At 54.7% G+C, this 25322-nt stretch overlaps 1 protein-coding gene across 1 annotated transcript in view; it reads left to right on the forward strand.

The window, feature by feature from the left end:
• Positions 1-13621: 13621 nt before the first annotated feature.
• The window catches only part of WASF2 (WASP family member 2), a 36782-nt gene continuing 25081 nt past the window's right edge, over positions 13622-25322 (forward strand). The window contains exon 1 of the mRNA XM_069875557.1: positions 13622-13746. The gene's annotated coding sequence lies outside the window, so the exon portion shown is untranslated. The remainder of the gene's footprint in view (positions 13747-25322) is intronic.

A 25322-nucleotide genomic window follows, 5' to 3' on the forward strand; every position in this document is an offset into this window, starting at 1 on the left:
ACGATGATTTGAGTTTTATTTTTTATTATTATTATTCAGAAGAACGAGGCGGGGTTGGGGTTGGTTTTGGTTTTTTGGTTTGGGTTTGTTTTTTTGTTTTTTTTTTTTTTGGCAGTACACACCCAAAGATCCAAATTTGTATGGAAAAAAAAAAAAAGGAGTTTAAGAGTAAAAAAAAAAAGACAAAAAAATTTAAAAAAAAAAGATAAAATGAAAGAGAAATCAATCACAAACCCTCATGGTGGGGAGATGGGGCGCGGAGGGGGATAAGGGTGAGCTCAGGGTGCGGGTGCGGGTGTGGGTACCAGGGGGGTTTGGGCTCCTGTCCTTCCCCCCTTCTGTGTGTGCCCCCCCCTCCTCAAAGTCTGGACAGCTTTGTGGCTCGTGGAAGGGAAGGAAAAGGGGGAAAAATAGAAAAAAAAAATCAAAAAACACCTTGAAATGAAAAAAAAAAGCAAAATATAGAAAAAAAAAAAGGGGGGGGAAAAACACCCTATCTGGTCAAAGAGCCCCCCTCTCCGCTCCCCCCTGTGCTGCCCCGGCCGGAGCGACCCCCCCGGCCCCCGCTTTTCCCCTCAACTGGTCTTTTTTGTGTTATTTAGGAAGGAATTTTTTCATAGGCACTTTTTTTATATTAAACAAAACCCCTATCTATTGAGCGCTGCCCGCTGCTGCTTTCTTGCTTCTCTTCGGGGGAATAGGGGGGGGGCTTAGGGGCTGGAGGGAGGCTGCCCCCCCAACCCTGGAGGTGGGGAGGGGGGTCAGGATCCAGCCGAAAGGTGGGGATGGCAGCGAGAAAGGGGATTTTTGGTGCAAATCAGGGTGCATGGAGAAGGGGGGGTCCTGGGGCTGCCCTGGGGATGCGGGATGGTTGGGTTGGGGGGGTCCTTAAAGCCCACCCAGTTCCACCTCCCACTGGATCAGGGGCTCCAAGCCCCATCCAACCTGGCCTTGAGCATCTCCAGGGATGGAGCAACCACGATTTCTTGCCGGGGGGGACATTGTTGGTGGCATCTGGACCACTCTAAGCACCTGCTGAGCTCATGCTTAGGGGTGTCGGGGTGCAATTTATTGCTGGGGGGGTCCTTTGCCAAGCAGGATGGGTGCCAACCCCTCCTGGTACCCTGGGGGTTGCACCCTGGTGGGGGGTCCAAGGCTTCAGGTAGTTCCTTGGTGAAGCACCAAGAGCAGAAAGGAGGATAATAAATAGAAAAAAAAATTAGGAAAAATAATAATGATTAAAAAATAAATAAATCCACCAACTTCCAGGACTGGAAAGATGAAGGAGGCAGCATCCTCCGGGCGAGGAGAAGGAAGGAGGTGGGGGTCGGGATAAGGAGAAGAGAGGGGGGGACACCAGCTACCTGTGGGTGGGAGAGGTTAGCGATGCCAGCGGGGTCAGGGCTGCTGCAGAGAAGGCTTGTGCAGCGCTGGGGGGGCCGGGGGGGGAGGCAGGAGGTTGCTATGGAGAAGAACACACGGTGCATACTGATGGTTGGGGAGGGGGGGGTTGGGGATGCAGGGTGGGGGGAGCAGAGCTTTGCCAGTGATGCTGCAGCCTGGGAAGATGTCAGTGTTGGGGGTTTTTTTTTTGGGGGGGGGGCCTGCCTTGCTGGGCTGGGGGACAAGCAAAGCCCCCCCCTGCTGCTGGGGTGGCACCAAGGAGCTTGGTTCAATGCAAGCTCAACACCTGGGGGGGTTGGGAGGGAGAAGGGGGGGTTGCAAGGCCCTGTGCACCAGGTGAAGGTGACTGGGAGGAGGCTATAATTCCATCCCCACCTGCACCAGGGGGTTTTAAGTGCCCTTGAGTGCTGTAGGGTGGGGTTTGGGGGAGGCTCCAGGGGTCTGTGAGTGCCCCTGGGGGCTGCAGGGCCCTGCAAGAGCCCCCCAGGTGCTGCAGGCTGGGGGCTCAGGGAGGTTCAGGTGCTCGTGGGTCCTGGACCCTCCCCAAATCTGTCTCACTGGGGATGAGGTGGGTCCTGCAATGCACCCACACCTCTGCAGGGGCCAGGCTGGGGTGGGGGGGGGGGGGGTAAGGTGGGGGAGATGCTGCAGGTAGAGGTGATGGAGAAAGGCTTGGGTGGGCTCTGGTGGCGTGGGGGACCCTGCAGAGGATGCTGCATCTCCATCCCGGGGTCCCATGGGGCTACGCTGGCTGTGAGCCCCCCAGTGCTGGGTGGTTTGGGGGGTGGAGGGCACTTGCATCCCAGACACCCCACGCTGGAGCTCCATCTGGTCCCACCACCACCTCAAACAGGCTGAGCTGTTGCATGAACCCCACAGCGGGTGCTGCTCACGCCTGGCAGGGTCCCCTCTACCCTGGCGCCCCCCACCCTGCAGCACTGGGAGGCTGTGGGGCTGGAATCCCCTTCCCATGGACCTCGCCGAGGGGTGCTGGGGTGAAGGGGGGACCCTTGGGGGGCCACCTTGATGCTGTGCTCTCACCTTGATGCTGTGCTCTCACCTTGCTGCCCACCAACCCACCCCAGCCAAGACATTGCTCAGTGGGGAAACTGAGGCACGGGGAGGCAATGAGGTGGAACAGAAACCACTGCTCCGCTCACACTGGGGCTGTGCCCGCATCCTGCACCCATCCCGCAGGCGCTGACCCCCAGCCAGCTCCCGAGAGGGGGTTATTCTGGGAATTCATGACCATTCCCACCTTGATGATGCTTCCCACGAGCTTGAAATTTGCTCTTTTCAGCGCATTTTCCCACCCTTTTCATTTCAGGTCGCAAAAAGCGGCACGGAAGGAGGACAAAAGCCGTTGTGCCCTGATTAACGCCCAGGTAAGGTGGGCACACGAGACCGACAGCAGCACCAGGGTGAGCTGGGAGAGAAATCAACTCCCCCCGGGAGGTAAATCCCGCTGGGAAGCATCACCTGGCAGGTTTGCAGCCCCACCGGGCACGGCCGGCTGCTCGGAGCACAGCTTGATTTTATTTATTTTATACGTGGGTTTTTCTTTTTTTTTTTTTTTTTAAGACTCAATTAAATCTATCAAGCAGCGCGCGCCGGTTCTGAGGCTGAAAAGCCTCGTGATTGGGCTGATTGCTGGGGGGTTATCAGCACAACCCAGCATCACCATCGCCCGAGCCCAGATTTTGCCAGCAGAGGCTGCTTAGGGGGTAGGGTAGAAGAAAAAGACTTCAAAATCTGATGGAGAAATGGGTGTTTTGCTACTTCTTTATTTGCGTGGCTTGTGGTTATCGAAGGGAGATGCTGGTGGGCGCTGGCAGGGCTGCGGTGCCCGGGGGGATGTGGGATGAGGAGAGCGTGGTCCCTAGGTGCTTGGTTGTACCTGCTTGGCCACCTCCATGGGATGGAGATGCTTATTTTAATGAGTCAGCTCTGCTGGGAGGAGGTTTCTTGGCCTCTCATGGTGCTAACGAGGTGATGGTGATGATGCTGCAGGGTAGTGGGATGAGGGATGCGGGATGCTCCGTGTCCTGGGTGCTGGCAGAGGGGTCCAACGCTGACCCTGGAGCTTTGCCGTGGGGAGCAAGCCCCTAACGAGGCTTGTTGTGCTGCTGCCAGTATCCAGCATGCACCAGGGGGCAAAAAAAAGCAGCTTTGCTGCCGTTTTGACTTTTTCCGTCCCCTTGGAAACAAGGGAAGAGTTTGTCCTCCTCCCTCTGCCTTCCTGCCCTGCTCATCGCACAGGGAGGGGGGCAGCAAGGCTGGGGAATTGCTCCATCCCCAGGAAGGTGAGGGGACACGGGCCAGGGCAGAGGGTGGTGTGCTTGGATGCATGCATTGCACACTCAGGTCTTGGTGGCATCATCGCGCTGGGACAGGGAAGCACCGGAGATGCCCAAGGTGTTGGGGTTGTTTAGCCTGGAGAAGAGAAAGCTCCAGGGAGACCTTAGAGCAGCTTCCAGGACTGGAAGAGGCTCCAGGAAAGCTGGGGAGGGACTTCTTTTACATGGCCATGGAGTGATAGGATGAGGGGGAATGGCTTTAAATTGGAAGGGGGAAGGTTTAGATTAGGCATTAGGAAGAAATTCTTCACCATGAGGCTCTGGCCCAGGTTGCCCAGAGCAGTGGTGGCTGCCCCATCCCTGGAGGTGTTCAAGGTCAGGTTGGATGGGATTTGGAGCCCCTGATCCAGCTGGAGGTGTGGAACTGGATGGGCTTAGAGTCCTTTTCCAACCCAACCCATCCCATGATTCTATGCCCATGCCGAGTCCTGGCACAGGGAAGCGCCCGGGATGCCCGTGCCAAGCTCTCCCTGGTATCGGCACTTGGAGTGGGGCAAGGGCTGTGTCGCCCTCCCCACCCTAATCCTGTGGTCAGGACTTGGGGACAGCGGTGGGACTCTGCCTTCTCCCCGCAGAGCCGCCTGGAGCTGCCTGGGAGATTTGGACACCCCCTTCTCCTTCAAATTAATGGCTGTGCCGTGAAGAAAATTGAAGCCATTATTCTTAGCTCGCATCCTTTATACCCACCAACTTCAACCACTTGACATGCTAATCACAAGCTAACGAGGAAGGGAGGCGATTTTCCACGTCAGACCTGCAATCCAGTGCATCTGGCAGCCGGGGTGGGGAGCATCTCATGCCAGGGGCCACCAGCATCCCTGCCCCAACACCAGCACCCCAGCTACTGCATCAGTCCTTCTTGGCAAGCAGCCCCTTTGGACCCCTTGAAGCCTCTCGTGGCTGGTGTCACCTCCTGCTGTCCTTGTCCCCCCCTCTGGGTGTTTGCAAGAGGCTTTATTTCCATCTGCTCCAACCCCAGGGTCCTGCAGGGTCTCCTGGGGCTGCTGGGTGGGAGCTTTGGGGGCTCTGAGGCTGTAAGGTGGAGGTTTACGGAGCTCTGGGGCTGCAGGATGAAGGTTTGAGGGGCTCTAAGGCACCGTGAGCACCCCTGGGTGCTGCAGGGTGGGAGCTTTCGGGGCTCTGGGATTGCAGGGTGGAGGTTTGGGGGGCTCCAAGGCACCGTGAGCACCCCTGGATGCTGCAGGATGGGAGCTTATGGGGCTCAAGGGCTGTAGGGTGGAGGTTTGGGGGGCTCCATGGCACTGTGAGCACCCCTGGGTGCTGCAGGGTGGGAGTCTGGGGGGCTCGAGGGCTGCGAGGTGGGAGCTTGGAGGGGTTCTAGGGCCCTGCAATTGTCCCTGCGTGCTGCAGGGTGGAAACTTGGGGGTCTCCAAGACTGCAGAGTGGGGATTTGGGGGGGGGTCCAGGGCCCTGTGGGTGTCTCTGGGGGCTTGGGGGGCTCCAGGGCCGTGCGAGAGCCCCTGGGTGATGCAGGGAAGGGTCTCAGGGGGGTTCAAGGGCTCCGTGTATGCCCCTGGATGCTGCAGGGTGGAGGTTTGGGGGGCTCCAGGGCACCGTGAGCACCCCTGGGTGCTGCAGGGTGGGAGCTTAGGGGGCTCGAGGGCTGCAGGATGGGGATTTGAGGGGCTCCAGGGCCCTGCAAGTGTCCCTGGGTGCTGCAGGGTGGGGGATTAGGGGGCTCCAGGGCCCTACAAGTGTCCGTGGGTGCTGCAGGGTGGGGATTTGAGAGGGTCCAGGGTACTGCAAGTGTCCCTGGCTGCTGCAGGGTGGGGGCTCAGGGATCCCCACATGTTTTCTAGTGCTGCAGCGTGGGGGATCGGGGTCTCCAGGGCTGGGAGGGGGTGCGAGGTGCTGCTCCCCGGGCAGGCTGTGTCCTTGCCACGGGAAGGGCCTCTGCGGGGGCGGCACGGAGCCCAGCTGGCGCACCAGACCACCCCTGCTTTTCCCAGAGGAAGGGCCAGGCCTTTGGAAACCATTTCCATCCCTCCGCGTGTCCCCCTCATCCTTCTTTCCCCTCCCTCGCAGCTCTGGGGTCCAGCTGAGCCCTGGCGCACTCGTCGCACCCGCCGCAGGGCTCCTCCTGCCCATTCCCAGCCACCCTGGGGCTGGATGTAGCCCAGGCTAGAAAGCTCTGGAGTCCATTAACATTCCCCTGAGCCATCTAATCCCCCCTCTTTGCCCTGGCTCTGGCTTTTACTTCGTTTTAATCAAGCCCAGCCTGGCGCCTTCGCAATAACCGGGGCAGATGGCACCCAGCTCCCCGCACGGCACACTGGGTGCTGAGTCCCCGCTGCGGGTGCTGGCGCGGAGGGGGAGGCAGGGGCATCGAGGGCAGAGCTTTTGCAGAGGTCTCCACTCTCCAGTAATTTTTAAAAGGCGTTTTGGAGCCGGAGGAGCTGAGATCAGCAGAGCGGGGGCCAGGAAAGCGAAGGAATAAAAAAAAAAAAAAGCGAAGGCTATTGCAGGGGTTGTTATTAATATTTGCTGGCTGGTGATGGCAAGGGGGGAGCCGGCACCGGGGAGGTGGGCTGCGTGCCCGCTCCGTGGGGAAAGAGCAGGCTGAGCTGCCTGGGAAGGGAGGGGGATTTGGCAGCTGGATGCCCGGGTTCCTTCCTGGCACCCAGAGATGGGATGGGGGATGCAGGATCGGTGCCAGCCCCGCGGGGCCCCAGCTGGGGGGGGGGAGAAACGATGCTTTCTGCACCCCCATGCCTAAAGCAAAGTGCTGGGGTGTGTCGGGGGGACCCCAGACCTTCCTGGGGTGGGGGCACACAGGGGAGCCCCGTTATCATCGCAGGGACCAGAGGGATGAGAGAGGAGGGTGCCACACGGAGCTCAGCCCTCAGGGGCTTCACAGGGTCCTTGCTGCGAAGGAAGTGAAAACTTGGGGAGCAGAATCCTCAGGAGGGTCCTGGGTGGGATCCCCACTTGGTTGGGGGCTCTGGGGAGGTCTTGGTGGCCCTACCCAGTGGGAAGGAGCCCAAAGCGATGCTGGTTCCCTCCGGGCTGGCAGTGGGGCTGGACTGGGAGAGTCTGGGGGTGCTGGAGAGAGGATCTAAGGGGCAGCACACAGGGGGTTTTGGGGGTGAAGTATGAGCCAAGGTGTTTGTTTTTTCCAGGGGCCCTGGTGGTGCGAGTTATCAGCGGCGGCAGAAGCACGGTGCTTCCCGGGCGGGTGTGCGCACCAGCTCCTCGGGGACGGATTAAGGGGATTATATTATTATTTGTTATCACTGAGGGGGGAGAAAAAGAAAAAAAAAAAAAAGAAAGAAGAAACCTCCATTGCTGGGAACTCTGCCTAATCGGAGCGGAGATTAGCTCCTGCCTCCGCTCGGCTGGGACGGGACGGCTCCCGTGGGCACCCGGGGTCCAGGGAGGTGCCCTGAGCAGGGTGACACGAGGCCACTGTGTCCCCAAGGAGCCACCTTGCCTGGTAGCCACATGTGGGACCAGGGTTTGGAGGCGACGGTTGCTGCCTGGAGCGATTGGCAGAGGAAATGGTGGCTTCTTCTTGCAGCTTCCCCGGGGACCATGTGGAGCGTCACCCTTGGCCAGGCACCGCGGCACCCCAGCACCAGCCAAGCTGAGGGTGCTGCTCTGCCCCAGGGATGGTGAAAGCCACCTCAAAGGCTGCTGGCAAGGCCGAGCTCATGGCCACCGCCGTGTTTTTCCATCTCCCACAGCCCCAGTGAGAGGATCTTGGCAGGTTCAGAGGGAGCAGAAGCTCAGCTTGACAGCACAGGCAGGGGTTTTGTTTCTTCCCTGGCATGAGGATGAGGGGCGAGTGCCCCCAGCAGCACCCCAGCATCCCTGGAGGATGGGGACAAACTTGGCTGCGGTCCCCGCCTCTCGCACCCCAGTCCTGAGCTGGGGGGTGAGAAATGGGAAGCCAAAGCCAGAGTCCAGGCAGCCCCAGAGCTCTGGGCAGGCAAATGTCTCCCTGCCACAGCGCTGGGACGTGTCGGCTGCCCTTCCTCCCCCTCGTCTGCTGCCTTCGCCCTCCTCCCACAGCCGCTGTGTGTCAGATGGTGAGTGATGCTCATCCCTGCCTGCTCCGACCCCGAGCGGGGCCGCCTTGGCCAGCGCTGCTGGGGAAGATGAGCAGCTCACAGGGGGTGACTTGCCACAGAGCAACCTGTCACGGGGTGATGCATCATGGGGTGACGCGCCGTGGAGCATCCTCGGGGTGCAGGGGATGGAGGCTGGGCTGAGCCGGGGGGTGCTGGCATGCAAAGATATAGGGGGGACCCTGCAAGTCAACGGGGGCTCTTCCAGCCCTGTGCTTTTTCCCCACCCCTGGTAAGGGCTGGCAGGAGAGGAGGTGGTTGTGGAGGGTCCAGATGAGCCAGGTAACCATGAACAGCAAAGTTTTGGGATTCCCCCGTTGTTCTATGCTCTATCCTATCCCCTCACGTGCTGCATGGGGCACCTGGCAGGTCCCCACATGTGCTGCAGGTCCTGTGCTGCTCCCTGCTTGTCCCCAGCTTTGCGGGGCTGTGGGCATCTCCTGCTTGCCCAGCAGGCTTGGACAGCCAGGCCAAACTTGCCCTGCAGCATTCAGCATCTCAGGAGATCAGGGTATTTCTTTTCCCCTTCTCCAAGCTCTGTCTGCTGGACCAGGAGCCCCCCTCCCTCATTACAGCGCAGCTCACAAGCGCACAGTTCATTTTTTTTCCTTTCAAAACCCCCAGTTTCCAGCGAGCGGAGGCTGATCCAGCTTCAAATATGGGGTGCAGGCAAGGGGCAGCCCCCAAGCCTTCATCCAGTTTTGCTTTGCTGAAGCCGCCCCCCTCCACCGCTGCAGAAAGCCCATCGCTAGAGCTGCTTCCGCACACTCTTTCCGCTGATGGACCGCGCTATTTTCTTTAGTCTTTTATTTACACTTTATTGCTCTTGTTTTTGCACCGGCAAGCGCTGCTGGAGTGCACAGAAATCCTTCAGATCTCGGCTGGCAGCAGAGCTCTGCCTAATCATAGTCATTATCTGGAAGCAGGTAATGGGCATCTTTCCCATGTTAATTTGAAAACAGAATCGGTGAGAGCAGGACACTGGGGACGAACCACGCTCCCGGCAGCCGCCGCCGCCTCCGGATGATTTTTGGGTGCTGGGTGGCTTCGGTTGGTACCAGGGTGGGTTTGGGATGGGGAGCGCACACACACAACCCAGGCACGACAGCTTGTGCCAAGCCTCGCGGCTCAATAAATCAGCTGGGAAGGGGCTGTTGGCCAGCATCCTGCATGGCCAGAGCCCGTCCTTGCTGCCGCAGCAATAAAATCCCCCGGCCTTGTTTTTTTGGCGGTGAGGAGGATGGCGGCTCTCCCTCCTCCTCCCCGCGTCGCCGTCAGAACTTGCCCCTGGCTCGGCCCAGCGTGGCTGGGTCCTTCGTTAACAAGGACTCGTCCCTTTTATCCCCATCGGCGGGAGGGGACAGGGATGGAGGTGAGAGGCGAGGATTTCTCTCGAGGCCGGGAGGGGAAGGCTGGGTGGTGTTGGAGTTTCGTTTGCTGAGATACCATTAACGAGTGAGCAAAGGTTGCGGAGTCTCCATGGAGACAAGACAGCAAGCGAGACGGAGCGGGTGTGCAGCTGAGGTTAGAGCTGATTAGTAAATGTCAGCGGCACAGCAACTGCCCGCCACCACGCTGGCTCGGGGACCCGGCGGGCAGTGGGTGCCTTAGGCACCCCATGGGCACCATGCGTTCCATCCGTCCTGTGTGCCTCCCCGCATCCTGAAAATCCTATGCACCTCATATACCCCACACGCCCTGGACATCCTCCACGTTCCATCCATCCCATGTGCCCCACAGAGCTCAGAAATCACCCTGCGTACCTCTTGTGCGCTGGGCATCCTTGGGCACTGTGCGCCCCAGGCACCTGTATGTTCCATCCATCCTGTGTGCTCCACTGCATCCCGAAAATCCCGTGCATCCCATGCACCTTGCATACCCCAGGCACCCCACGGGCAGAGGGCACCCAGTGCATTCCATCCATCCTGTGTGCCCCATGCATCCCAGCAAATCCCCTGCAGCTTGCGTACCCCACATGCCACAGGCACCCCATGTGTCCCTGGGTACCCCGTGCACCCCTGCAACCCTGATAACCCCCGTGTCCTGTGCTCCCTGTCCCATCCCACGTGCTCCATTGCATCCCGCATATCCCGGGACCCCCATGCACCCCAGGTAGGCTGTGAACGCTGAGCATCCCTCGTGCCCCACACATCCCAGGCACCCCATGTGTCCTCCTGGGCACTCTGCGCACCCCGCTCATCCCACGTGCCCTGTTGAATCCGGTGTGTTCCATGCATCCCGTGCACCTCGGGTACCCGGAGCAGCCCACGTGCCCCATTGAATCCCTGAGGTACATCCAGGTGCACTCTGTGCATCCCAGCTTGCTGCTGCAGCCCAGATGGATGCTAGGGTGTCATTGTTTGTGGGAATCAGGGATGCAGGAAAAGCCCAGAGCACCGCACTGGGCGCACATTTTCGGAGCATTCTCGCTGCTCTGACATCAACAGCCTCGGCTCCTTTCCCACAGAGAATAGGGATGCAGCTGGAGCCACTCTGCCCTCGTGCAAGGTCTCCTCGATCATTTTGTGAGACGCAGCAGAGCAGGATGGTGCGACAGGGGCAGACAGGTGGGAGGGGGCACCCAAGGCTCCCTGGCTGATAGTGGGTGACTCCAGAGAGCCACATGGCCACCAGCCCTGGGCGAGGCCGTGGCCATGGCCTTGTGCAAGGCTTGGGCTGACACACCGGCTGTGATAAGCAACCGTCTCCTCCCTCCCATGGAGGATGTCCGCTTCTCCATCCCTAGGTCACAGAGAGGAAGGATGAGGCTGGACCTGCTGGATCCCACCTCGTTTTCAGCAGAAGCAAAGCCCAGGCAGAGGCAAGCAGGGTTTAGAATGAGACTGGAGCCAAAAGCAATTTGTGCCAGCGTCTGTCTGGGGTTATCGGGGGCTTGGACGTGGCTGGAGCTCACCCGGGAGGCAGGAGCAGCCCAGCTGCCCTTCCTTGTCCCCTAGAGCATCATTTACCTCCAGCAAAGCACAGGGAGGCACCTGGCAAGCGCCAGCATCCCTCTTGCAGAGAAACAAGTGTCAGGGGGTACCATGGTGGCGGGGAGGGGGGATGCGGGGGGATGTTGGATCCTGCAATTTAGCAGGTATTATTTGGCAGCTATAAACAGAACCTCTCACACAGCTGGGGAGAGATAAAGGTTGCAGTGCAGATACAGATTAGGTGGTTCCCTTGAGGCTGTGACACCTTGGGATAGAAGCAGATCTTCTTCAAGGGAACGGCTTGCTGGCAGCCTGGAAAACCTGGAGCTGAGCGGCCTCCAGCAGCACCTCAGCCCTTGCTTTGCACCCCCAGGGCGGGCAGTGAGTGCTGGGGGCACCGGGAGGTGCTGAGCATTGCACCTAAGGTGACTGTGTATGGGGGGAGGGATGCAAGAGGAGCAAGAAATGGCTCTTTGCAATGTGGATGCTCACCCGTCTCACCCAGAAGCAGCAAAGGAGGTGGCAGAGAGACCACAGGAGTGGGTGGAGAGACACCAAGAGCAGTCAAGGGCTGTGCCAAGAGGCAGGATTTGCAGACAAAACAGGCAGGCACAGCACACACCGGAGCGAGCTCCGGGCTGGTCCAGTTGGGGCCACCAGCGATGCCCCTTGGCGATGCCCCTGGGTGCCTTCCCCAGCTCTTGCAGCGCTGACATGGATTTCTTTGCTTCCCACCAGGAGTGCTGGTGATTTACTCCCTGGGGCTGGGTTTAAAGCACAAGCACCAGAGAGATAGATGGCTGCACCCAGTGCCCTTTGTCCTGCTCTGCCCGCTCCCTCTTCCCCCTCTTCTGCAGGCAGAAACGAACCCAGGCGCTTCACCATGAGTGCCAGGCAGGGGAGGAAAGATTTAATACCCAGGTGCGCAGGCAGGAACGCAGCGCGCTGTGTGCTGGTGATTTCCGATCAAATCTTTGCTCCTGCGGTTTCTGAGGGGGGCAACAGCATCGCCCCAGCTCTGCCAAGGACTCAGGATGCAGGCGAGGTCACTTGGGCTCGAGGCCAGGCAGGGAGCGGGGCTTTTCCAAGCCCTGGAGCGCTCAGCCGTGCTGCCCATCCCAGTGTGAACCCCCGCTCGCCACAACCAAGGTGTGATGTCCATGTGGACCGTGACACGCAGTCCGCTCAGCCCCCAACCCCACGCACCCGCTTGCCAGCCCCACTCATTAAACCAGGCTCGTTAGGTTGTGACTCCACTTCCAGCCTTGTCACACCATGGGGGGAAACGGATGCAGGAGCCAAAATCAGCATCATCCAGCTGCTTCTAGCGGCCAACGCTCCTGCGCAGCCTGCGAGGAGGGCAGCTTGCCATCCCCGTGCCCCCCCAGCTCCAGCTGCCCCTGTGCTGGGGACCCCCAACCCAGTTCAGGGCTGGAGACAGATGGGGGGCTAGAAATCCCCACTTCAGTTTGGGGCTGGAGGTGGATGAGGGGCTGGGGACCCCCTGCCTCATCTGGGGAGCTGGAAGCAGAAGCAGGGGGAGGCTGGGAACCCCAGCCTGGGACCCCCTGCCCTGGCTCAGGACTGCAGGCAGATGAGGGGGTTGGGGATCCCCCACGCCACTTTGGAGGCTGGAGGCAGATTGGGGGCTGGAGACTCTCCACTCCAGTTTGGGGTTGGAGGTAGATGGGGGACTGAAGACAGATGGGGGGCTGGGGACACCCCATCCTAATTAGGGGCTGGAGGAAGACGAGGGGGCTGGTTACCCCTCACCCCTGCTGGGGGGCTAGAGGCAGATGGGGGGCTGGGGACCCCCCCAGCCCAGTTTAGGGGCTGAAGATGGATGAGGGCTAGGGACCCTCCACTGAGGTTGGGGGGCTGGAGGCAGATGGGGGTTGGGGAACCTCCTCTCAGATTCAGAGCTGGAGGTGGAGGAGGGGCAGAGGACCCCCTGTCTTGGTTGGGGGGCTGGGGGTGGATGAGGGCCTAGATGTGGATAGGGGGCCAGGAACCCCCTGTCTTGGTTGAGGGGGCAGGAGGCAGATGGGGGCTGGGGACACCCCTCCCCAGTTGAGAGCTGGAGGAGGATGGGGGCCTGGGGGTGGATGAGTGTCTGGATGTGGATGGGGGGGACCCCCTGCCCTGACTGGGGGCAGATGAGGGTCTGGAGGTGGATGAGGGGGTGGGGACCCCCTGTCTTGGTTGGGGAGGTGGAGGCAGGTGGGGACTGGGGCCCATTACCCCAGTTCAGAGCTGGAGGGGGACAGGGGGCGGGGGTCTGGGGAGCCCCTGCCCTGGCTGGGGGGTGGATGACCCCCCCTGGGTTGTGGCTCTTGCCCCACTCTCCCAGCCGGACCCCTCAACCTTGCCTGCCCCCCCCCGCCCCCGCCGCCCTGGCGTGACACCCCCGCTCCCGCAGGTGGAACTTTCCTCGCAGGGCGTGAGACCATAGAGGCGACAGGCAACACCAAATGGGCGTTCTCCAGAGGGGGGGGGAGAAGAGACTCCTTTCCTCGAAAACCGCTTGGAAGAATAACGAGCTCAGGCACTCACGGACCCAAAAGCATGTTTTGGAAATGGGGTGGCTGGAAGTGGTGTCGCTGTTCACCTCCCTGCCCATAAATCCTCCGCAGAGCCCAGAAGGATCCCCCCCATCTAGCCCTCCAGATGGTATATTCCTCCCTGTTTACTCTCTTTGCGCGGCCGGCTTGGGTGGGGTTCTGCTGCTGCTCCTTTTCCGTACGCAAATAGCGTAGGGCGGCTTTGATTGACAGCAGACTCAGCCAATCGCCTGGCAGAAGTGTTGGCCGAGCAGCCAATAGCGCGGCGCGCCGGCGGCCGGGAGGAGGCGGGGCGAGGCTCAGCCGGGGCAGGGAGGGGGAGCCGTGGAATGGCGGACGGCCGGGGTGGCCCGCCCTGGTGGTAGCGAGCCGAGGGGGCCTGAGGGGGCAGCAGCAGAGAGGGGTGAGTACGAAAGGGGCGAACGGCGACTCCTCGGGCCTCCCGGGACGCCTCGTGCCGGGGGAGAGAGGCAGAGGCGCTGGGTTGGGCCGCTAGGCCCTTGCTAAATAGTGAGCTATGGGGATGAGGCGGGCGGTGCTTCCTGCCACATAGTGAACCCGTGGTGTTGCGGGTCCCGGTGCCCCCCGGGCTGGAGGGGTCGGGGCGGGCCTGACCCCGGTCTGGGCACGGTGAGGAGAAACGGCTTCAACCCTGGGCTGACACCGGCCCAGCCCCTCCCAGGGGCCATGGCTCACTGCAGGGTGTGTGCCCTGGGGCTGCCCTGCCCGGGGAGGGGTCAGAGCCTGTGCTGGGGTTAGGAAATCCCCAACGTAAGAAGGTTATGGAGCTGTTGGAGCGAGTCCAGAGGCGGCCACGGGGGTGAACCGAGGGCTGGAGCATCCCTGCTACGAGGACAGGCTGAGGGAGTTCAGCCTGGAAAAGAGAAGGCTCTGGGGAGACCTTAGAGCAGTTTCCAGTACTGAAAGTGGCTCCAGGAAAGCTGGGGAGGGACTTCTTGCAAGGGCCTGGAGTGATAGGACAGGGGGGAATGGTTTTACATTGGAAAGAGGAAGATTTAGATTAAGCATTGGGAAGAAATTCTTCACAGTGAGGGTGGGGAGGCCCTGGCCCAGGCTGCCCAGAGCAGTGGTGGCTGCCCCATCCCTGGAGGGTTTCAAGGCCAGGTTGGATGGGGCTTGGAGCCCCTGGTTTAGTGGGAGGTGTCCCTGCCCATGGCAGGGGGCTTAAACTGGATGGGCTTTGAGGTCTTTTCCATTCTATGATTCTGTGAAATGCCAGGCGCTCCCGAGTCCTTGCTGGTGTCTGCTGTCCTAGGGTCCTTACAGGGCTCTGATTTAGTAAGGGATAGTTTGGGGAAGCTGGGGTGAAAGAGGGGGTTGTGCAGGGTCCCCTCTAAGGGAGAGACAGCAATGCTGTGCTGGGGGATGGGGTCCTCCCCATTCTAGGCTGCTTGCAGCCTTTGCTGCCTGGGTTTGACATCAGTACTTGTGCAAACGTGTGTGTGTCTGTCTGCATAGTCTGTCTGGGTGTGAGCTGGCTGCCCTTGTTGGTGCAAGTCCCGATGACTGCGCTCGTGGAGTGTTGCTGTGAAAGCAACTTCTTCCTCCTGGCTGTCTTCCTGCCCTGGAAGCAGGTGCACCCTTCGGTATGTCTGGCTGCACTTTAAGAGTGTGTGTAAAGCCCTTGACTATTAACTGTGGGCCCATAAGGTGTAAAACCACTTGGGGTGAGACTGTGTGGGTGCTCCTGCGTGCTTTAGAAAATGGTTTCCCCAATATTAAATCCCTAGGCACTCTCTGAAAGGAAGCCTTGAAGGGCATAACGGGATATGGTGGGGTAGTTTGGTCAAACATCCTGAACTGCTGGTAACCTCAGCCCGTATTTCTTCCAGCGAAGAATTAAGTTGTTAGGGAATGTCTTTGGGGTTGTATCCCAGCATTTAGGCTTGTGTTAGGGTTACTCCTTTGGGGTACAAATAGCCTATGTCTCTTAGAGAAGGGTAAGAGATTGCAGCTCCTCCCTGTTTGACCTCAAGGACCTTCTTGGGATAGGATTCTTTTTTCCCTGCACAAAGTTCACGGTTGGCATTATTCTCTTGGTTTCATTAGTAGCAACAGCAGAGTTGGGCACCTCTACATTGATTAAACCGCTGGTAGAATCAGGAACAGGAGTAGGCCTGTTTGATAACACACTGGAAAACACTGAAGTCTGAGTCCTTCAGTCCTGTAGAGGTCAGTGGACATGAAATTATGTTAATAATGCTGAAAAACCTTTTTGTACTTAACTTTTCTCAACTATACATGATGCAGGCAGGGTCATAACTGACGGTGCCTTTTGTAACCCTCATACTTGTATGTCCTTCCCAAAGATTTGCGAGATGGAAAAGTTGAAAGTAAAAGATGTGAGAAGTCCACAGGGCGTGTATGCGTGTGCTTCCCTGTGACAAAGCTGATGCACAGTGTGGCTTTATGGGAAGTACCAAAGTCTGTCTGCCTGGTCACATGAGGAAGAGGAATGGTTACATTTTCCACCCCTTTTAAACAACTACAGGATCAATTGCTGCTGAATGCTTTGGGGATTTAAACTGCTGCGTTGCGACACTTCGTTCCGCTTTGCCCCTTATTGTCCTTGAGTTGGGTTTTGTCATAGAAACCAACACAGAGTTTAATCCAAAACTTAGTTAAAAACAAACCAGAGTGATCATCTGCCCACTGAGAACATGGACAGCATGTTGATAGAGTGACTTTGAAAATCCACTTGCATTGACAGCCAGGGCCAAGCTTTATCTGAGAACTGGGGTGCAGCAGACCAGGTGCTTCAGTTCTGTGCTGTTGTTTTTAAGGATTGTGCTTGAAATCATAGAGTTTGAATGTGAGAGTGTAACCCAAGCGTTAGAGGACTACCTAACGCTGATGTTTGGTCAGGCTACAGCGGCTGATATTGTTCTTGGGTGGGTTGGTGATGGTGGGAAGTTTTCCAGGACTTCTGTGTTCCAAGGCATTGATTCCTGCTTTGCTAAGATCCTTGTTCTGTTTGGGGTTAGGAGCAGGTTTGCCATCTTCCTGTGGGGCTCGGTCGAGACAAGACCTCCATTGCTCACTCCAGCTTCTCCATTCTTAACAAACCTTTCCAGGTCTGGTTTTACGAAGTCTGCTGTGGGGTTGAGGAGGGGGATGCAAGCTAAGGGTACAGGGGAGGCAAAAAAAGAGACGCGGTGTGTTTGTGGCTACTTTATGTTGTACAAATCATGTTTGAAATGTGGTGTTGGGATGCGAGTGTCTCGCTACAGAGGGGTAGAAGCTGAAACTGCAGCCCTCGTGCCTTTAGAGGCACCACTGTGGGCCTTGAAGTGATGAGTTAACAGGCAAAGTCTTTTCAGCAGAGTATAAAACTGCTTTCCCTGTGAGTAATGTGACACACCGCACAGAAATGGTATATTTTTAAGTTACGGCTCAGAAGGTATTTGTGAGCAGTGATTCATTAAAAAGAATCCAACCTTTATGATAGCTACAACCCAGTTTCTCCGCATGCTTTGAATATATCTCATTCTTCAGGGCTGGTCCAGGAAAAGTTGATTTCATTCACAAAGCTTAGATAATCGTGTAGTGTGGGTGGAGGGGTTAAAACTTCAGTGATTGCTTCAGATGCGTGGAGTTACAGCAGCAAATCCATCTCCTTGGGTATTTTATTATCATTTTTTGTGGCGATAGAAGAACAAAGCAGGTTGTGAGGATTAATGTTGCGACAAAATCAGGTTAGTTTTCTTCGACAGACTAAGAAGGAAGACTTCAACAAGTGTAAGACTGGGCTTTAATCATTCTCTGGGCAGGCTTTCGGGACTCAAATATTTAATAACTTCAAATGTAAGGTTGCTGTTTTGTCTTTGCTGGGGTTGATGATAATACTTAGCCTTTGGTCAATTCTTCTGAGCCAAACACATTGCTGTGTGTGCTGCACGAGTCAGTCATGAACCAGGAAAAGGGTTTAATAGCCATTGTATTTGCATGTGTTGGGGATAAAGTTCCCGCTGTCCTGGTAAAGAACGGGACACCAGCACCTGGTAAAAGCACACACTGCTAAAAGATGCTTCTGAGGGCTAAAACAGCCCAAACAGGCCCTGTCTGATGGCTCAGCACTGGGCTTGCTCCTTTATGTAGCTTCTGCATTGCTCCTTTATATAGCTTCTTCACAACAACCCCATGCAGTGCTCCAGGCTTGAGGAAGAGCAACTGGAAAGCTGCCTAGCAAAAAAAGACCTGGAGATGCTGGTCAACAGCAGCTGAACATGAGCCGTCAGTGGCCCAAGTGGCCAAGAAGGTCAATGGCATCTTGGCCTGCGTCAGAAACAGTGTGGCCAGCAGGAGCAGGGAAGTGATTGCCCCCCTGGACTCGGCACTGGTGAGGCCACACCTCGAGTCCTGGGTTTAGTTTTGAGCCCCTCGCTGCAAGAAAGACATTGCGGAGCTGGAGCACATCCAGGGCAGAGGAACGGAGCTGGGGAAGGGGCTGGAGAACCAGGGTTGTGAGGAGCAGCTGAGGAACCTGGGGTTGTTTAGCCTGGAGAAGAGGAGGCTGAGGGGAGAGCTCATCACTCTCTGCAGCTCCTTGTAAGGAGATTGCGAAGAGGTGGGTGCTGGTCTCTTCTCCTACATGACAGGCAATAGGGTGAGAGGAAATGACCTCAAGTTGTGCCAGGGCAGGTTCAGACTGGACATCAGGAAAAACTTCCTCACTGGAAGGGGCTGTCCAGGGAAGTGGTTGAGTCCCCCTTCCCTGGAGGGGTTTAAAAGACAGGTAGATTAAGTGCTTGGGGATCTGGTTCAGTAATGGACAGGTACAGTTGGACTCCATGATCTCAAAGGTCTTTTCCAGCCAAACAATTCGATGACTCTATTATTATACAGTACTAAAATGTGCAGGAGGCAACCCAGAAGTGACGCTTTCCCTGTGCGGAAATCTAGAAAAGCAAAATGCAACTCTTCTCCCAGCCTGACCTCTGTTGTGTTACTGTTTTCAGCAGCTTCCGATGGGAACTGTGGTAAGAAATTGTGTATTTCAGTATTTATTCAATGTGCAAGGATAAATATTTGTGAGATCAGGCCCTTAGTTACTGCAGATTAACATTTATTTAAATATTGTAGGTATTTATAAACAGTGGATTTAAAAAAAGCCATGTGGAAATGGCTTCTGCGTAATAAGCAAATGACTGCTCAGAACAGAACCACCCTGGTGGCATTTACTTCCTTTTGTATTTTTGCAACTCTGTGTAATAAAAAGACCACGTGTTTTCATTTTGAGGAGGGGAGGCCACTGGTGCTGCTGACCAGGCTTCAGTGCAGTGGGTGTGCTGGCTGACGGGGGCTTCTACAGATATTTAACCATAGAATCCTGGAATTATTTGGGTTGGAAGGGACCTCAAAGCCCATCCAGTTCAAGCCCCTGCCATGGGCAGGGACACCTCCCACTGGATCAGGGGCTCCAAGCCCCATCCAGCCTGGCCTTGGACACCTCCAGGGATGGGGCAGCCACCACTGCTCTGGGCAGCCTGGGCCAGGGCCTCCCCACCCTCATTGTGAAGAATTTCTTCATAATGTCTAATCTAAATCTTCCTCTTTCCAATTTAAAACCATTTCCCCTCATCCTGTCACTTTAGGTCCGTGTAGAAGGTCCCTCCCCAGCTTTCCTGAAGCCGCTTTCAGTACTGGAAGCTACTCTGAGGTTTCCCTGGAGCCTTCTCCAGGCTGAACAACCCCAACTCTCTCAGCCTGTCCTCATATGGGAGGTGCTCCAGCCCTTGGATCATCTTTGTGGCTTCCTCTGGACCTGTTCCAACTGTTCCATATCCTGCGTTGGGCATTCCAGAACTGAATGCAGGGCTCTAGGTGGGGTCTCATGAGGATGGAGTGGGACAATCCTTTCCCTTGCCCTGCTGGCCACGCTTCTTTTGATGCAGCTCAGGACACTGTTGGCCTCCTGGACTGCGAGGGCACATTGGTTCAGGCCTGATTTTGATTTATATAAGATTTGTTCTTCCATCCGAAGGTCTGCAGGGTTTTGTTTTTTTCCTTCCTGGCAGGCTGGCTGGGGGAAGAACTGAAACAAACTTCCACATTATTTTGTTGAGCAAGCAGCATGGCAGTGATGTGAAGCATTCATCACATTCTCCGTTCTGAATCGCCTTTGCTGCAGTAATGAGCCTGGGAAATAGTTCCTCTAGATCCTACCCTAATTCTTGACATTGCTTTAAAGCTTTCTGGCATTAGGTTGCTACTGGAGAAGTGGTAGAGCACAGACTTATCTCAAGTATGCATCTGCCAGAGGCTTTGATGAAGAAAATTTAAAGGAACAGGATTCTTGGTTGAAATTTTTGCCTCAAATGGGGTCAGCAGTGACCTGCTCTGTTTCTTCAACACCTTCTGTGTCATCTCCTCTTATAGAGTGACATCCCAGACCCGTTTTGAGGAGAAGTGGTGGTTTAAAGGATGCTGTGATGCCGAGAGATGAAGTAGGGAAATATTTAGTCCTGCATTCCAGTGGGACGTGTCCCTGCCCGTCACAAGAGGGTTGGAACTAGATGATCTTTAAGGTCCCTTCCAACCCAAACTATGCTATGATTCTATGATTTATGAAGCAGCAGCAGTTGGCATTTGTTCTTGAGTGCTCAACCCAAGGGCTGCCCAGGGAGGTGTTGGAATCTCCATCCCTTGGAGGGGTTAAAAAACTGTGTGTCTGTGGCACTTCAGGTCATGCTTTAGTAGGCACAGGAGCGGTTGGCTGGTGATTGAACTGGATGAGCTTAGAGGTCTTTTCCAACCTCAGTGATTCTATGGACTTTCTGGACAGGATGCTGTTGCTGTGCCACCGCTTCAAGGAAGCTGCTTGGAGATCACCAGTGACCTCTTGTCTTGGAGGTTTTGATTCTCCTTTTGGACATAGTGCAGTTGAGAACAGGACAGACACATGCAAAGAGCTATCCATTAAAACGTGTTCTTAGTGCTGCTGTAAATCAAACCTAAACCCTGAGTTGATTGCTTTGGTTTCTGCTGAAAGCGCTCAGTGAGAACTGAGAACTTCTCTCGTGTTGTCTGATGCAGCCAGATCACCTCCTCCTCGTAGGGTACTTGTTTAATATAAACGGTGATGCATTCATTTATAAACCAAAGGCGCACGTAGATTTGAGATGAAAGTCATCTAATTGTGAAGTGAAGAGCATAAACTGAAGCATCTTTTCTCCTGGCCTGTGATAAATGCGGGACTTGCTGCCCAGGATTCCATGAAGGCATGTATTTAGACGATTTCCAAGACTGATGAAACCAGTTTCTGGAAGTGAAATCCAGAAAGGACAATTAAATAGCAATGTTTTTTTTTCTGTGTGGTCTTAAGGTGCAGTGGGATGCTGCAGTGTGGACAAGCAACGAGAACTGTTGCGCTCTGCTTGCCTTGTTCTCATCCCCTTTTTTGTGCACCAGCTAAGTGGCCACCAATAAACAGAGGATGCTGGTTTACCTGGAGGCAGGGTGACCTGGCATGGTTATTCTGAAGTCCTGTGGCTTGAGGCTTCTTGTCTCGTTTTTCCTCTGACGTTGCTGATGATGTTGTAGAGCAACCTGCTTCTTTGCAGCCTCCATTTCTCCCCGCTCATAAAACTGGGCTAATGACACTGACCTTTTGTTTGTAAAGTGAAAGGAAAAGGATCAAGAAAATGCTGGAGTTTATTTCCTATCATTACTGAAATGATGAGCAATGCCACTTTGCGGTACTTCAAAGAGGCTTCGCTTATAAGATGCTGGAAATCCCTAGAGGGAGAAAATCTTTCAGATGGAAAAGGAGGAGGGAGAATATTCCTCCTGTTCCCATCTCATAAGCGTGCTTTCCTGCAAGGATTGAGGTGGAATCTCCAGCCATGTCCCTTCCCAGCTGAGAAAGAGCCACTGACACTGCTTTTTCCTGTAAGAGCCAAATGGGTGGGTGTCACCAATCGCAGAGCAGCGAGTTCTGCACAGAGTGTTTGCATGCTGTGGAGTTTTGCAAAGTACTTTGTTGACCTATTGTATTACCGCTAATAAGATTGAATGTGGTTTTAATTTCTCATTTCCTCTTTCACTGTATGCCTTTTCCCGACTTCTTAAAGTCCTACTTCAAGTCTTTCTATAGCAAAAGTCTCTTTCTGTTGCTCAAAGAATGAATGATGCTTTGCTTTCAGGCAGCTCCGCACCGGAGGGCTTTAAGTGGCATTCAGAGAAGACTATCAGCCACAATATCTGATGTATTGGTGTAGCGGCGGTTCATGCATGGGGTGTAAAAAATGGGATTTAATTGGGAGGGAGGGGGAAGAGCCGCCCTGGCTGAATGGGTGGGTGAAAGTTCCCCGACCACCCCTTAGCCCAGCAAATAGTTTGTTGAGTGCTTGCCAGAGCGGAAGCGGGTTCCCTTTCAGGCACCCTGCTTTTGTGCACCGTAAAAAAAAAACCAAAAACGCATGCTCTTATGGGTTTGGCCTTGCAGCTGCAAAAAAAAAAAAAAACCTAACACCAAACCGTGCACACACCCAGATCCTGTTCTTTCAATACCAACAGCTGCCGAGCTGCTCTGTTGCAGGAGGAAGGCATAGAGCTATAAACACAGCTTGTGTAAAACCTTTACCTTCTGTTCAGGGCAGCATGAAATAAGTGTCTGCTTTCCTTTTGGAGGGTAAATTAAAAACGTGTGTAATTAACTTATATAAAATAGCCTTTGGGTTGCTATTGAGGATTCAGTGTTGTATCGTGGAGGTTACATCTAGGGTCTGGCTTCACATGAGACTTTTCTATAAAGCAGCTTATTATGGACCTTGTGGTGAGCTTTGATAGAAAGACTTGCATCTTTAGCATCCCTAATACGGTCTAATCTCTCTTCTGCCAAAAAGTTTGGTTCAATAATGTGATAGTTTCAAACAGGGAAATAATTTTGCATGGTGCAGAGCCTGGAGTTTGTGCTGTAGATTACATAAGGTGAGATCACTGCTGGGCTTGGAACATGCAAAATGGAAACAACTGCAGCTTGAAAAGAGTGTTTTTCTGACTGTCCCAAGGAGATTACCCAGGCATCTGTCACCAAGCTGAAATCTGACCCTGCTCTGTCAGACCAAGGGGGCTGATTGAAACCGTGGGGCCTTGCTGAAGTCTGCTGTTCAGTCCCGCTGGCTGCGCGGATGGAGAAAGTGAGTCCAAGGATTGTCATGCTGTTGAGCAAAACCAGAAGACTGCTACTCACAGCTTCCTGCAGCTCTGCCTGCAAATCCCAAATGGCAGCTTGGGATCCTGCGCTGTGCCTGTACGTTGCACAGATGCCTTGTGTATGCACAAAAAACCAGATCCGGTGTTTCTGGGGGGGCGCCTCTATGGAAGAACTGGGCGATCCCAGATACGAGGCAGAGCCCTTCTCCATCAGCCCCGCTTCCTTTTCCCACCCATCTCCAGGATAAACCGTAGGCGTGGGGAAGAACTGCCTGGAAAACCCCAGGTATGTGGTGGCTTTTGGTCCTGGTGGGGTGGGGACCTGTCTGTTCTGCCAAGTTGTAGTGCCCACCGCTGCCTTTCTTCCATCTCGCTCGACTCCTGAGATGCCTTAACGTGGTATCATGTGTAACTTATTTCCCCTCTGCAATAGAAAAGCCATGTGTTATTCTGACTATATTAAGACGCTGTTCATAAACCATTTTAATTCAGATGCTCAAGGCTGTTCTGTTGTTTTTTTGTGACAGAAATCCCAGCAGATATAACACTTCTGGAAAATATCAGGGAGTTGGTGGCTTTTTCCCCCCCACCTCCTGTCAAAGGTTAACTTAAAATATTAATGCTGCAAAGATTCATTTAAGATACTAAAACCGTTCAGGCAAGAATACATGTACATATTGTAATTACTTCCTTTTTCTTACAATTAAAGTAATTGGATTATATTTAATGAGCTATTTACATTTAATAATTAAGAAAAGACTTATCTTTCCAGTATTCCCCAAGTGCAGCAGAAGGGTGGGGGCACTCAGAGCTGTGATATAATTATCTAGGCGTGAGTGGAAACTGAAAGAGCAGTTGAGCTGTATAGAAAACACTTGGAACTGGTTTGTTCCCACTCTTTCATTAATCAAAATAGTTTAGTGTGTGTTAAAGGAGGGGAGGCTGAGCTTAGCTGCAAATGAGACAGAGTTTATCTGCTGAAAAGGAAGGTTAAAATATGTTCAGACTTCAGGAATAAGTCATTTAGAGAGAAAAAAAACCACACCCTCTCCTTCCGTATTAATTACCGAGCGCTGCCCCAGAATGAAAATGTGCTGATGTATTGTGAGGGCTGCGCTTTGCACCAAGCGCTTTTGTTAGAGCTAACAGGCACAAGCCTTTCCTCTTGCTGGAGGAGGCTGGTGTGAAGGAGAGGAAGAAAACACGCTATCCTCATTAGCAGTAATTCAGCTCGGGAATGAGCGATTCAGCCGTGTTTGCGTTAGCAGCCGCGCACCATTTGCAGAAGTTGGCCTGTGGTTCTGTGCCGGCATCCCCGCAGCGCCGGCCTGAGGGTTGGTACCTGCAGTCTCTCCAAATGAAGCTGCTGGGAATGATCCTGCTTCTCTTGCCGCCTAAATGGCACGTCTTCTAGTCAAGACCTTTAGAAGTGGATTCGGTACTTTTACAGGCTTCACGGCTTGGAAAATAAAATCTTGTGATTTTTATCTAGAGCTCATTTTGTCTGGACTGAGAGAATCGTAGAATCATGGAGTGGTTTGGGTTGGAAGGGACCTCAAAGCCCATCCAGTTCCAACCCCCCTGCCATGGGAAGGGACACCTCCCACTGGACCAGGTTACTCAGAGCCCCTTCCAACCTGGCCTTGAACACCTCCAAGGATGGGGCAGCCACGATTTCTCTGGGCAGCCTGGGCCAGGGCCTCCCCACCGTCACAGGAAAACACTTCTTTCTAAGGTCTTGTCTAAACTTCTCTAAAGCTCCTCAACCTTGACCTTTAAGGACTGGTTTGGAGGGCAGAGAGGCAGCTCCTTTTCACAGACATCTCTCTTTTGGGTTGCTGTGACTGCTCAGGGGATCCACCTCCTGGGACAGGTTGGGGCTGATTCCTGGAATGGTTCAGAGAAGAGCAACAAACCTGGTGAAGGGGCTGGAGAACAGGCCTTATGAGGAGCAGCTGAGAGAGCTGCGGGTGTTTATCCTAGAGAAGAGGAGGCTGAGAGGAGACCTTATCGCTCTCTCCAACTACCTGAAAGGAGGTTGTAGAGAGGAGGCAGCTGGGCTCTTCTCCCAGGTGACAGGACAAGAGGGAATGGCCTCAAGCTGCACGAGGAGAGGTTCAGATTTGACGTTAGGAAAAATCTTTTAACCAAAAGGGTCATCAGGCACTGGAACAGGCTGCCCCAGGGAAGTGGTTGAATCACCACCCCTGGAGGTATTTAAGACTGGTAGATGAGGCACTCACGGATGTGGTTTAGTGATTGATAAGAATGGTTGTACTGGATGATGTAGGCGGGCTTTTCCAGCCATCTAGGAGGTCTTTTCCAGCATAGTGATTTTATGATTCTGTGACTTTGGACAGTAGTTTGGTCTCAGACCGGCTGCAGTTGCAGACCTGCTTCCCGCTGACCAGCATTCTTCTGAAAACAGAACCTGTGGTGGGTTCTCTGTACGTGAGTTCTCCAGAGCTACCTGTTGGTTGAAGCTTGTGAGGCTGTTCTGTATTATCACTGACCCTGTATCCCTGCCAAAATTATTCACAGGTTTAACAGAAAGCGTTCTGCTCCCTTTGCTGTTCCTGTTTCCTAGGAAGCAACAAAGCCAGAGCTCTCCTGGCACTGAAGGAGCCCTGCCTCTCCCCTGATGTATATCCTCCCAGCAAAGACCTTGAAACCTTTCTGTTTTGGGGCTTTATTTCCTGTTTAATCAATAGTTCTGTATTCTGAGAATCAAATCCCTGTGACAGCTCTCTTTAATTGAGCTAAACTGCCTTTCTCTTGTCACATCTCTTCTAGAGTTTTATT

Source organism: Phaenicophaeus curvirostris, chromosome 23, assembly GCF_032191515.1.
Source record: "Phaenicophaeus curvirostris isolate KB17595 chromosome 23, BPBGC_Pcur_1.0, whole genome shotgun sequence".
Taxonomy (NCBI): domain Eukaryota; kingdom Metazoa; phylum Chordata; class Aves; order Cuculiformes; family Cuculidae; genus Phaenicophaeus; species Phaenicophaeus curvirostris.